We start from the raw sequence: 6,773 nt of genomic DNA, 5'->3' as shown, positions 1-6,773 counted from the left end.
ATCAATGCTGTGATCTTTCTGTGCAAAAGTCCTTTTTGGTCCTCTTCTTTTTAAAGTTCACTTTTAAGGTATTCCTCCTTAGAGTCCAGCTTCATACAAATGGGGAAATATGTCCGTAATCCAAAGACGGCTAAGTGGGGGAAAGAGGGAAACAAAGAATGGTCCTACCGGCTCGCCACTTCAATATGAAGAAGATTAATTCAAAGGGAGGGAACAAAACCTGACCTGTAGGTCAGAAAAACGTCCATTAGCACATCAAGTTCGATTCAGTTTACCGGTAAACAAATATATTTTTCTGCAAGCCTATGTAACAATGCAAATCATCATCAACCAATGTACAACAGTTAAATTATTAATTATCTTGGCTACGTAGCTTAATCTATACATTCCAGTAGCGTTCGCTACAAACAATACAAAAACAACAATAAAGGAAAACAACTGTCTAACAGACAGCATAGCCGAATTCAAGGCAACACATAACAATAATCATTCAATCGCACTTTGTTTCAAAGTAAGCCCATTAAAATGCTTAAGTAAATAAAAGTGTTCAAAAACAGCGGTTTTTGAGCCGGAGTTCTGCTCGCGGTGGGAACGCCACCGCAAAAAGTCATTTTTTAATCGCGAAAACGATCGACTGGTTACTGACAACCAAAAGGTTGTTTTTGGCAGATATTAAAGATCATGGGTGGGCGGGGCAAATGGAGCAGTTTTCTACAGTCGAGTAAAATTCCAGGAAAGAGCTGGGTGTGGCTTTCCTTTAAATCACATGATCAACAGCTTTAAGATGGAGGCAACTCGCTCAGTGTTTCCTGTTTCATTCTTAGACTGTGGCGATGGTAAGTAGCAGCTTTTCACTTGTTACCTGGCATCTTTTCAGCCACCAATGATAGTCATTGTATGTTATCAACATTTCACTAACTATGTTGTCTCTCATGTTTAAAATAGGCCGACCAAGAGCAAAATAGGTATGTCTGCAGACTCTGCTGTAGCCAAAGTTATCAGATCTCCTGTGTTTTTAAATCCCTAACTGCTCGATCATTATCATTTTAGAAGACAACAATTTCTCAAAGGAGGTTCAAAACTAATGCCTACAAGATTACCAAGAGGATGGTTCGGGGCTCTTACATGACTCCGGGAAGTCAACACTTGGTGGATGAGGTGTGTTACCTTTGACACTTTTAAGACAGTCCTGTTTATCACTACTAACAATAAGCAAATATGTTTTCACTCAACAGATCCTTCACAGCATGTTGTTTCTGGGCAAAATCAACAACATCCCCTTTTCTCCAGAAGAAATCTTCCCTAATCCTTTTGTGTTGGGTTTGTTAATGAGAAGATATCCCAGGCCTTTAAAGTTGTATTCGACTCAGCTTCCCAGGCGAAGTCCCTTCTCCTGTGTGCTCGACATGGTAAGATAACTCTTCTCACATTTTCAGTCAATCTGACAAACTTCCAGTTTTTAGGAAAGTATAATGCAAAGTGCTTTTTTACTGAGAAATCCAAAGAAAATCCATACTGTACCTTATACTTCAACATATGCTTCTAGCTATACTTCTCCACCAAACACAGAGACTGCAGGAGAGCTGGAGACTTGCTTCAGAATTTGTTAGTTCTAAATAATGTCTAACAGACTCATTATTGGAGATGCTTACAGTCTTCAAGGCGTATATGATGCTGTCACTGTGTAGCTGCTGGATCTGTTAAGCTCAAAGACTCTAAATTCAGCGTGTTTTGACAGCCCGGCATAGCAAAATAGAAAAAAAAAGGTCAATTAGCAAATTTAATTATAAATTAGTGAGAACAAAGATGGATTTTTGCTTATTGATTTAAAATTAAATAGATTTTTGTGACATGTTTCACCCCCTATCTTAAAATGTCTAAATCAAAAGCATCCAATGGTCCTGCATAGTTAAACAAGTCAAGCAGCGAAACAAACATGTTGATCAACTTTCTATGAAAAACAACTATATAATCAGGTGCAACACTTTGACCAGATCTGTAACTGTTTTCAGATCGTCCTGCAAAATAACTCAGAGAATGAAGAGCAAATAAAGCAGAGTCTGCAAGATCTCCTCACAGACTTGGACTTAGAAGAGAATAATAAAAAAACAGCTTTCGTCTCGTCCACCATCTGCATTTCTCAAAAATCCCAAACCAACAAATCAGAAAGGTACTGCGGAGTCTCCATGTCCACCAAAGGTCCTAACGCTGGGAAATTATGATTGCTGCCTCCTGTCTTAGCAAATGGCATAAATATGTATCTGGTGCGGTGATGACCTATTATCCAAACACAGTCCAGAAAGATTACTTTGATGGAACAATTGAAGTACCTGGAAATATCAGGTGTGAGGCTTTTTGTCTCCGTGATGGTGCCAGAATGAAGCCTTGCAGATCATGTAAGAATTTGTTTGGCTTGAACACAGAAGACCTCAGAGAGTGGCCATATGGTAACTGTGCTGAAGCTGAGAGCCTGAGCAATTTGCTTGAAAATGAGAGAGAAGTTGAAACACATGTGGATGAATACTCAGCTGAAAAGGATAACAGGCAGAGAGCTGAGGATGAGGTTGGTAGGGTTCTTAGAACCGTGTTGCAAAGGATTCGGTTTAACTGGACAGGTGAATTTTACAACCCAGAACAAGAGTGAGATTTCATGAAATCATTTGCATTCATCATTCTGATAAATCAAAGATTCTCTGCTCTGACAGCATCTGTGTGGATTTTCTGTAATCACAGAGACGTGTATAAGCATGTTTACTTTCCATCTCCATGTAATTGTCACATTTAATAATTAAAACTGGCTTCTATGGGTTTTTGTTTGTTTGCTTACATATCTAGTGTTTAATGCAATATGAAGCATTATCAGACAGCATTTATTGGGAAGAATCCCATATTTATACTGGTCTGTACCCAGGGTACACAGAAAATAAAAACACATGTTTTCTTATTATGATCCCAACTATAATTTACTTAAGCAAAAGCACTACATGTGTAGTTATAATATTTATAGCAGTTACTGTTGAGCTTTAAATTTATCATCTTAAATGTTTATATGCTGATTATATTGCTTTATATAAGAAAGGCCTAACTCTGAGTACACTCTGTGCCAAAAAGTGCTGACAGGAAACTGCATGCTTTTGCAGAAACGTGCTTTTGCAGCTAGAAAGTGAAGCTGATATATATCAGTTTTAATTAGTTTTTACCAACTGCTTGCTAGGGCAATCCCACGAGTTTGGTGTTTTTGTATTGAACATGATTCCAAGTGCTTTCTATAACACATAGCAGAGGTGCCACAACAAAGACTGAGAAGAGGACAGGAAGAGACAGTGAAAGAGATGCACTCCTTCACCATTCATGTTAAAGCGTTGCATAGCTTTAATTTTAGAGAGTGTTGCATAACGTCAGTCATTTTTCTACCACAGGTGAAGCCAAGAATTGTGAAGCTCTCTTTTGGCCAAATACCAGAATCTGTAAGAAGAAGAAAAAACAAACAATCAAATAGGTCATTATTAAGAGGACAACAATCTCTTGATGATTATCCACAGTGTCTTTGATAACTCTGAGATACAAACTGTCAAGTATATACACATCCCAGCAAACAATAGCTGTGTTTGACTAAAGCGATTAATAACAAGGACAGAGCTACAATCACTACAGTCAAACATAAAGGGCTTAATCCTGAATCCAAGTCTGAGCTGTGATGCCGTTGGTGCTGAAAGCTGCTCAGATCCTGAAGCTGCACGTTTTGTCTCTCTCTAACCAAACCAGCAGCAAAAGAAGACACATTTCGCTTGACATAAACATTGTCATGAATTCCCTCTTACTTTTGCTGGTTTGCTTCCACCACCATTAAAACACACACAGAAAAACAACACAGCACAGCTCTCTGCCTCTCTCAGTGTACTTTAAGAACACCGTTTCCCATCTCAAATCTCTGTTTTTGGCATTATTCGCTTGCTTGTTATGAAGCAGTCTACCGTTGTTTACAGCCATTTTTTTTTAATGACTTCCGACAAGACAGCCTCATTTCTGCTGTTCAATACCAAATTTTATTTTTTTTTTTCAAATTAAGTGAAACTGCAAAATGCTCTGCTGTGTCTCTATTAAAACCTCTTATTAAAACCTCTGAATCACTTCAGCAGCATCAGCCAATGTATATTTGTTGAGTCGTGGTTCTCGTCTGCTTTTGTTCTACTGCAGAATAATATTTTTAAGGTTATCTACTGTAAAAAGCTAGGCCAGGAAAATCTGCTTCATGGTTTTGTGTTTTATCCTCAGTTACTTTGACACAAAAGCATCTGCTGTGATGCTCACACCTCTGATGAAGTTTCACAAGTGTCAGTACTGATAAATGATCAGAATTATAATGTTTCTGACTCTCTGAGTAAGAATTAAATGGAATCTAATTGGGACCTTGTGAATTGGAATTGAACAGGTTCTAGAAATCAGTGATGATACTCAGCTCCAATACCCACCTATGATATTAGGCTGACGAACGCTGACTGGGTTTCATTTACCAGCTTTTTATGTTCTTCCTGCAGTTTCCTCCCCACATCACTCATCTTAACTTTTTTCCAGTCCTCCTCAGTCTAAACAGAACACACAACAATACAAAGAAAAGCTCGGGTGATTGATCTCTAACACTAGGCATCCCCAGTCTTATTCTTAGCAGTCTAACTTCTCATCATATCTTTGAAGGCCTCTCCATTGTAGTAGCGCTTGGATGCTGGATACTCTATCGTTTTGTCACATAGTTCCAGGAAACTGGAAGCCACCAGATGCAGCTCCTCTCCGTCATAGCCGTACAGCTTTTTGTCCTCACGCGTCATCAGCACAAGCTCGTCACATGGACATGAGGTGCCCTTTACCACACCAATAACCTGCATTTTTACAATCTCGGGAAGGTAGAATTTTCCCCAGGCGTTAACTTCATCATCATCCCCGTTGTATTTGGTGTTCTCAAGCTCTTCTATCCACAGGTCAGCACCACTTGGCTTCTTCAGGTGAACGCACATGCTTTTGTTTTTGGAAACAAAATCTTTCACCCATTTCAGGTACTTTTCACCTGGAAAGAAGCAGACAAGGAAATATGGATGAATGTAGAAGTGTTGGAAAAGACAAATAGCAAGGTTATCCTACAGCAGTTTGTGAAAATGTTGTATCTTGAAATAAGCAGGCAAAATGAGGATCTCACTTATCTCATATGTTCTGACTACCGACTTTCTTCAGTTAAAGGACAAAAAAAGGGCACACTGGAGGCTGACAGAGTGTGCAATGGTGGGAATCATTTTGCAGAACTCACTAAAGTTTGTTTCTCCTGGAACAAGCTTTTTACACTTCGGCAAATGAAAATACTGTGTTAAACTAAAAAAGAGCACCAGACCAAGGTCTACAGTACTAACAGAAAAGCATGCCGTTACCTGTTGCCTGTCGACACAGCTGCTGATCTTCCGTACCAAAAAAATGAGGATCCCTGAAAGGAATAGAAAGGTTATGTTAAAATGAATGACTGTCACGGTGATCATGGGAAGCTCCGAAATATCACAACAATAGCTACGAAATCACAAAATGCAGTGTGATGTCTGTAAGCACCAAACATGACATCTCTGCAAATTCATCTTGAAATATGTAGGTACCTCACACGTACAGCTGCAGCCATCTCAGCCATTTATCACTGTGGCTGCCAAGTGGCTGCCACTTCACAAGCGCATGGCACAACATAGAAGAGCCACCTCCACAGGACAAGACTCAGCAGTCCATCTGCATCTTAAGGATAAAGGACACTCTTTCGAGGATGCTAATGTTCACATTTTGGGCAGAGAGGACAGATGGTTTGAAAGAGGAGTGAAAGAAGCCATCTATGTCCACTGTGAGCGACCATCTTTGAACAGAGGCGGGGTTTACGACACCAACTCTCTGCCATCTATAATCCAGTTTTGAGATCCTTCCCAGACGCCTTAACGCCCACTCACATCCTGGGCCATCTGACCTCAGGAATTCGCATGATAAGGTGGGGCCAGGTTTCACAATGAGCTCACCCGAAACTCTGGCTGATTGGGACCCACACCCAGTTTCCCACCTTGGCTCAGGTGATTAGAGGATCATCAGGGGGTCCTTTTGTCCCTCTGTGGGGGGTCACTCCCACTAGGTTTATATCTGGGACTCTCCACCATTTGACCTTAGAACTGAAGAAGCTTCTCGGATGAAGGTGAAACGTCTTCAAGTAACTTAAAGAAGTCCAGACGCTTTTCTTTGCAAGCTCCTTTGACTACGATGACCTGGATGACTGAGAACCTTCACAGACATAAGGTGAATGTGACAAACAAAGCGCCTTCTTGTTCTCTGTGATAATGTAAAGTTATTAATGAAAAAACAAACGAGTAAAAAACGGACTGGAAACATGTCTTCAATCAAAACTCGACAAAAACAAAGAAACAGCCTCACTTCTCTGCGACGCTCCCTAAAAATGACGTTACGTGTTACGTACCAGAGATTTCTATACAGCCCTTTATCAAGCCGAGAGAAAGTGACGCAAAACCCTCCAACTAATAACGACTAGCAGAGAGGCTCAGCTGAGTGTAGTTACCTGGTTTGCAGACGCATACAGACGTTTCCTGTCCTCTCGGACGCAGCTGTGATAGAACATGTGGTGCATTACCGCCACCAACTGGCTTGGAGTGAGGACCGGAAATCGCTCATGCCAAATCAAAAAAAAAAAAACATAAAGAAAGATTAAGTGAAGAGATAAATGAATACATTAAATCAAGAAGAAAAAA

General features: G+C 40.1%; 1 long non-coding RNA gene across 1 annotated transcript; it reads left to right on the top strand.

The window, feature by feature from the left end:
- Positions 1–889: 889 nt before the first annotated feature.
- LOC143413491 (uncharacterized) lies at positions 890–1,312 on the top strand. The gene is made up of 3 exons (XR_013094104.1): positions 890–965; positions 1,051–1,158; positions 1,236–1,312. It is a non-coding gene; the product is annotated as an uncharacterized LOC143413491 (long non-coding RNA).
- The last annotated feature ends 5,461 nt before the right edge of the window (positions 1,313–6,773 follow it).

The sequence above is a fragment of the Maylandia zebra genome, linkage group LG2 (genome assembly GCF_041146795.1).
Source record: "Maylandia zebra isolate NMK-2024a linkage group LG2, Mzebra_GT3a, whole genome shotgun sequence".
NCBI classification, from domain to species: domain Eukaryota; kingdom Metazoa; phylum Chordata; class Actinopteri; order Cichliformes; family Cichlidae; genus Maylandia; species Maylandia zebra.
Note: the sequence above shows the minus strand (reverse complement) of the source record. Positions and strands in the feature narration are given on the sequence as shown.